Below are 7,382 nucleotides of genomic sequence, written 5' to 3'. Positions count from 1 at the left end.
ACCATCACGGCAATTCGCACTTTCGATACCGCTGCTCTAAAGAGATCAGCAGAAGTGCAATTAAACCAAGCTCTCAAATTGTTTAACCAGGAGATGCGTCTTCTTCCGCGACTCCTTCTACCCTGTATTCTTCCTTGCATTATCAATTGTAACAAGTTATAACGCTCGCCCCTCATAACATGTCCCAGATATTGCAGTTTTCTGACTTTAATTGTATTTAAAACCTCTTTATCTTTTCCCATTCTTCTCAACACCTCGATATTCGTGACTCTATCCACCCAACTTATTCTTAATATTCTTCTGTAGGCCCATAACTCGAAGGCTTCTAATCTGTCCGAAACATCCTTCTTTAATGTCCAAGCCTCCAACCCATAGAATAATACGGAGAACACGTAGCATCTCAGAAGTCTTATCTTTAAAGAAATTGTAATGTCCCTGCTACAGAGTACTTTTTTTAGTTTGTTGAAAGCATTTCTTGCCTGTCCTATTCTTGCTTTAATCTCTTCTGTGTACTCATTAGTTTCATTAATTATTGTACCCAAATATTTATATTTTTCAACCTTTTTAATTTGTTCTCCATGTATTGTTATGCTTTCTTGGCGCTGTTGAACTTTTGTGATTACCATAAATTGTGTCTTTTTTGTGTTTAGGGAGAGTCCGTTTTCTTGGCTGACTTCTACCACTCTGTCAACCATTTGTTGTAAATCCTCAAGACATTCGGCTAATAAAATAGTGTCGTCGGCAAACCGTATATTATTGATTGGTCGACCATTTACTTTTATTCCCGTGGTTAGGTCTTCTAGTGCTTCCTGGATTATTTCCTCTGAATACAAATTGAACAAAGTAGGAGACAGGACACAGCCCTGTCTGACGCCCCTCTCAATACGTATTTCATTTGAAAAGGCGTTGTTCTCTTTTACCACAGCGATCTGATTATAATAGATAGCACTAATGATCCTGATGTCCCTCATATCTAAGTTTTTCTTTTCAAGTAATTCGATAAAGCGGTTATGTCTGACCTTATCGAAGGCTTTGTTGTAATCCAAGAAACACATATATACTGGCTGATTAACATCCATGCACCTTTGCACAAGTACATTTACAGCGAACAGGGCTTCCCTCGTTCCCATTGCATTTCTAAATCCAAATTGCGTGTCGCTTATGTTCTGCTCAAGTTTGTTATGTATTCTCCGGTGTATAATTTTTAAAAATATTTTGAGTGTATGACTCATTAAACTTATTATCCGGTGGTCTTGGCATTCTTTTGCATTTGGTTTTTTTGGCAGTGTTATGAACGTTGACAGCAGCCAATCTCTGGGAATGATTCCTGTACTGTATATTGTATTAAATAAGTCGACCAATATTCCAATTTGCTGGTCCTCTATTAACCGTACCATGTCTACAGGTATTTGGTCAGGACCTGTTGCCTTGTTGTTCTTTGTTCGCTTTATCGCCTCTAGTACCTCATCTTCTGTTATGTCTGGGCCGTTGTCGAACTTTTCCTGCTCTAGTACTATTTCAGTCCGTTCGTCTTTAAATAGCTCTTGAATATATTCCTGCCATCTTTTAAGCCTTTCACCTACGTCTATAATTATTTTTCCGTTTTTATCCAGCAGTATGTTTGATTTTTTCTTAATATTAGTGCCTGTTATTTCACTAATTTTCTTATGAAGGTTTAAGTTATCATGTTTCTCTACCAACTGTTCAATCTCTGCGCATCTGTCACTATACCATCTTTCCTTTGCCTCTCTGATCTTTCTCCTTATTTCTGTGTGTATAATATTATACATGTTTTTGTCTTTGGTTTTATAAGATCGCCTTGCTTCCATGAGATCTAGAATCTCCTCGGTCATCCATTCATTTTTATTCTTAATTAGTTTAGGTGTAAGTGTTGTCTCACATGTGCGGATAAGAGCATCTTTTAACATGTGCCATTTCCTGTTCGCATCTTCAGTAGGAATAATTTCTATTTTGGTGAGCTCTTCTTTAATTTTTAGTGTGACTTGCTCTTTTGTTGATGGATCTCTCAAACGAGATACTTGTATCGTCTCTACTTTAGTTTTAACCACAGGCTTCTTTAGATTAATTCTAAACCTTCCTACAACTGGGTTGTGATCTGATCTCACATCAGCTCCAGGGTATGATTTTACTGATTTTATGGAATTTCGGTATCGTTTGCAGATGAGAAGGTAGTCAATTTGGTTTCTGATGACGTTATGTTGGTTGTCTGCTGGTGATTTCCATGTATAGAGTCTCCTGGTCGGCAGATCATAATAAGTATTCGTGACAATAAAATCGGTCTCTTGGCAGAATTGAGCCAATCTTTCTCCTCTCTCGTTACGAGTGCCCAATCCAAAGTTTCCAATAAAATCACCTTGACTTCCTCTACCGATTTTTGCATTTAGATCTCCCATTACTATTGTAACGTCTCTAGACTTGGTTACTTCTAAAGCTTGTTGTAATTCGTTATAAAACTGTTCGAGCTCTTCATCCGATTTGTCTGCTGTGGGAGCATATACTTGAATTATATTGACTCTAGACTGATAGACTCTAGACTCTACTAATAGAACATACGGAAATATAAAAAGAAAACAGTGAAAACTGAAAATCGAGTAATAAAAAAATCGACAATAGAGTAATACATCATTTTTGGTGGCGAATTTAGATTTTTCGTCCCAAAAAACCCTCGCTTACCAAATTGCGTGTTGTTATACCATACCTGCCAGGAAATATTCAAGAATAAATAAAATAAAAGTTTAACTTTGACACCCTGTATTTCGGTTATTATCAACTTTCGTACTAAAGGTAAGCTTAAATCGACCTATTTTATTCTCAGGGATCTAAGGTTATGCTATGGCCCATTATTTACCAAACACCCTGTATACTACCTTGAATTTAATATACAATATAAAAAAATTATTCAAGCTGTAGTTTTCTCGTGGGTGAGTGTACTAATAATTTTTATTGGTCTTTTTATTTGATACGTTTATCAGGAAAATTAGTCTAAAAGATGCTGGATGCCAATACCTTTGGATCAAAGTTTGTTTGTCTAATGCTCTATCGGACAATATTGGAGTGTGACGACGGTTGTTTATTAAATGTCTGCCGGCGGGGTAACCATTCCCTATCTGGGTTAAATAGAATAATACTAATGTAAAAACGTGCTCAGAGGTGTTAAATCCGGTGATCTTGCTGGCCATTGTATTGTCCAAATGTATTGTCGAGAAATCCATGAACAATCGAAGACAATGAGCAGGCGTTCCATCTTGCTGAAACCACATTGATCTATTCACGTGATGAGGATTTATATCATCATGAAAGGGCCTGGCTCATTCTGGAATTAACTCTTGTTCTAAAAATGCCTAAATGCCCATTCTTTACCTGTTACCGTTCTTTATCTTTATGTTAACATCACCGGTTCTAATAAAAATGTTTGTACTAATTTCTGAATATTAATGGTCAATATTGGACATTAACAAGATATATATGCTGCATCGGCAATAAAAAACTAACAGAATACTGTAAAATTGCTGGAGGCCTTATTTATAAATAAGCATATTATCTGTATCTTAGAAACTGTCCATTTGGCAACGTCGTAAATATAAAATTTTAAATCGCTCGTCTTTTTAATACACACAACCATCATCATTCTCTCTTTGCCTTATCCCTACGCGGGGTCGGCTTCCCTAATTGCATTTCACCACACAATTCTATCTTGGGTCATAACAATGTTAATCCCCTTTACCAACATGTCCTGCCTTATCTTCTCCCCCAGGTCTTCTTTGGTCTTCCTCTCCTACTCCTTCCAGGAATCTGCACTTCAGCTATTCTTCGTATTGGGTGATTAACGTCTCGACGTTGAACATGACCAAACCATCTTAACCTACGCTCTCTCATTTTGGCATCAATTGGTGCCACACCTAAACTTCCCCTAATATACTCATTTCTAATTTTATCCTTCTTTGTCACTCCACTCATCCATCTAAGCATTTTCATTTCCGCCACATGCATTCGTTGTTCCTCTTTCTTTTTCACTGCCCAACATTCAGTTCGTTACATCATAGCCGGTCTTATGGCTGTTTTATAGAATTTTCCCTTCAGCCTCATAGGAGTTTTTCTGCCACACAACACACCACTCGCTTCTTTCCACTTCATCCATCCAGCCCTAATTCTACTGCATGCATCTCCATCTATTTCTCCATTACTCTGTAATACCAATCCTAGGTACTTAAAACTATTGCTTTTCACAATCACTTCGCCATCCAAAGATAACATTTTATTTGTAGTACCTCCATCTTTAAATGAACATTCCAAATACTCTGTTTTTGTCCTACTAAGTTTTAAACCTTTTTCCTCCAGAGCTTGTCTCCACTGTTCCAGTTTTTGTTTTAAGTCTCTTTCATGGTCTTATGGCTGCTTTATAGAATTTTCCCTTCAGCTTCATTGGATTTTTTCTGTCACACAACACACCACTCGCTTCTTTCCACTTCATCCATCCAGCCCTAATTCTACTGCATGCGTCTCCATCTATTTCTCCATTACTCTGTAATACCGATCCTAGGTACTTAAAACTATTGCTTTTCACAATCATTTTACCATCCAAAGATACCATTTTATTTGTAGTAACTCCATCTTTAAATGAACATTCCAAATACTCTGTTTTTGTCCTACTAAGTTTTAAACCTTTTTCCTGCAGAGCTTGTCTCCACTGTTCCAGTTTTTGTTCTAAGTCTCTTTCACTATTTCCTACTAACACGCCATCATCAGCATACATTAAGCACCATGGGATGTTACCCTGTAGTTTCGCTGTTATCTGGTCCAAAACTAATGAGAATAAATACGGATTAAGCACAGAGCCTTGGTGCAATCCTACTTTCACATGAAATTTATCAGTCTCTCCCACACCTGTCCTAACACTAGTCGTTACTCCCTCATATACATCCCTCACAATCTTTACATATTCACCAGGGACTCCTTTCTTATTGAGTGCCCACCACAGAATCTCTCGAGGAACTCTATCATATGCTTTCTGAAGATCAATGAATGCCATATGAGCGTTTGTTTCTTTACTCCTGTATTTTTCCATCAACTGCCTTATAATGAAAATTGCATCTGTTATTAATCTACCCTGCATGATTCTCGGATATTTCGGTCTCTTCACGTATCCGTCTATCAACTACTCTTTCCCATATTTTCATGGTGTGGCTAAGCAGTTTTATAGCCCTGTAGTTTGTACATTGTTGTATATCTCCTTTGTTTTTGTAAACAGGTACCAGTGTACTGCTTCTCCATTCGTCTGGCATTTGTCCAACTTCCATAATTCTATTAAATAGACCTGCTAGCCACCTTGTTCCTGTGTCTCCCAATGCTCTCCATACTTCCCCAGGAATATCATCTAGTCCTACCGCTTTTCCTTTCTTTATTTTTTGAAGCGCTTGAGCCACTTCCTCGTTTGTTATTTTGGTGACCATTGCTGCTACTGTCTCCGTTGACTCTACAGGCTGTCTGTCAAATTCTTCGTTTAATATGCTGTCAAAGTACTTTCTCCATCTCTTTTTAACATCCCTTTTAATACACACAACCATTGAACTTTTTGTTTATACGGGGCGTCACAGGAAACTTTACTTTTCCATACTTTATGCACACACTGTATACATATAGTATCTTAAACATACAATAGAAAAAAATAATGTTCTCTGTCGTTTCCTCTTTTGTGGGTGTATACTACTTTTTATTGGTTTTTATTTGATACGTTTATCAGGAAAATGAGTCTAAATGAGGCTGGATGTCAATACTTTTATCGCATCAAAATTTGTTTGTCTAATGATTCCGGCACGGATCTCTGCTCTATCGGGCAATATTGGAGTGTGACGACTGTTGTTTATTAAATGGCTGCCGGTGGGGTAACCATTTGCTATCTGGGTTAAATGGATTAATACTAATGAAAAAACGCAATTATTGAAATACATATTTTCGGGCTAGAGTCGATAGATTATATTACTGGAATATGAGGATTTGTATATATGGCCGGGTTAGTTTTTTCACAATATTTAATATATCAAGCTGATTTAAATAAAAGGAGAGCTTTGTCTTCCAAAAATATAATAATAAAGACACAGTAAACAGCGACGTACAAGCCCTTTTAGGAGTCCGTATGGAGAAGAGCAGTCACAGACAAGCAAGGGTTGAGGCAAAAAATAAAGGAGGCTAAGGCTAAATTTGGGCTGTAGTGCCTTAGAAGAAGAAGAAGAAGAAGAAGAAGAAGAAATAAATGGTTAGTGCACATTGTTGGTGGATACCGGAGCGACCAGGACCATTATACGACCGTGTGCCAAAGAGGTTGCGAATACCGATCCTAGGTACTTAAAACTATTGCTTTTTACAATCATTTCACCATCCAAAGATACCACTTTATTTGTAGTAGCTCCATCTTTAAATGAACATTCCAAATACTCTGTTTTTGTCCTACTAAGTTTTAAACCTTTTTCCTCCAGAGCTTGTCTCCACTGTTCCAGTTTTTGTTCTAAGTCTCTTTCACTATTTCCTACTAACACGACATCATCAGCATACATTAAGCACCATGGAATGTTACCCTGTATTTTCGCTGTTATCTGGTCCAAAACTAATGAGAATAAATACGGACTAAGCACAGAACCTTGATGCAATCCTACTTTCACATGAAATTTATCAGTCTCTCTCACACCTGTCCTAACACTAGTCGTTACTCCCTCATACATATCCCTCACAATCTTTACATATTCACCAGGGACTCCTTTCTTATTGAGTGCCCACCACAGAATCTCTCGAGGAACTCTATCATATGCTTTCTCAAGATCAATGAATACCATATGAGCGTTTGTTTCTTTACTCCTGTATTTTTCCATCAACTGCCTTATAATGAAAATTGCATCTGTTGTTGATCTACCCTGCATAAAGCCAAATTGATTCTCGGATATTTCGGTCTCTTCACGTATCCGTCTATCAATTACTCTTTCCCATATTTTCATGGTGTGGCTAAGCAGTTTTATAGCCCTGTAGTTTGTACATTGTTGTATATCTCCCTTGTTTTTGTAAACAGGTACCAGTATACTGCTTCTCCATTCGTCTGGCATTTGTCCAACTACCATAATTCTATTAAATAGACCTGCTAGCCACCTTGTTCCTGTCTCTCCCAATGCTCTCCATACTTCCCCAGGAATATCATCTGGTCCTACCGCTTTTCCTTTCTTTATTTTTTGAAGCGCTTGAGCCACTTCCTCGTTGGTTATTTTGGTGACCATTGCTGCTACTGTCTCCGTTGACTCTACAGGCTGTCTGTCAAATTCTTCATTTAATAAGCTGTCAAAGTACTTTCTCCATCTCTTTTTGACATCCTTTTCGTG

Source organism: Diabrotica virgifera, chromosome 9 (genome assembly GCF_917563875.1).
Source record: "Diabrotica virgifera virgifera chromosome 9, PGI_DIABVI_V3a".
In the NCBI taxonomy this organism is placed as follows: domain Eukaryota; kingdom Metazoa; phylum Arthropoda; class Insecta; order Coleoptera; family Chrysomelidae; genus Diabrotica; species Diabrotica virgifera.
This window is presented reverse-complemented; position numbering follows the sequence as displayed.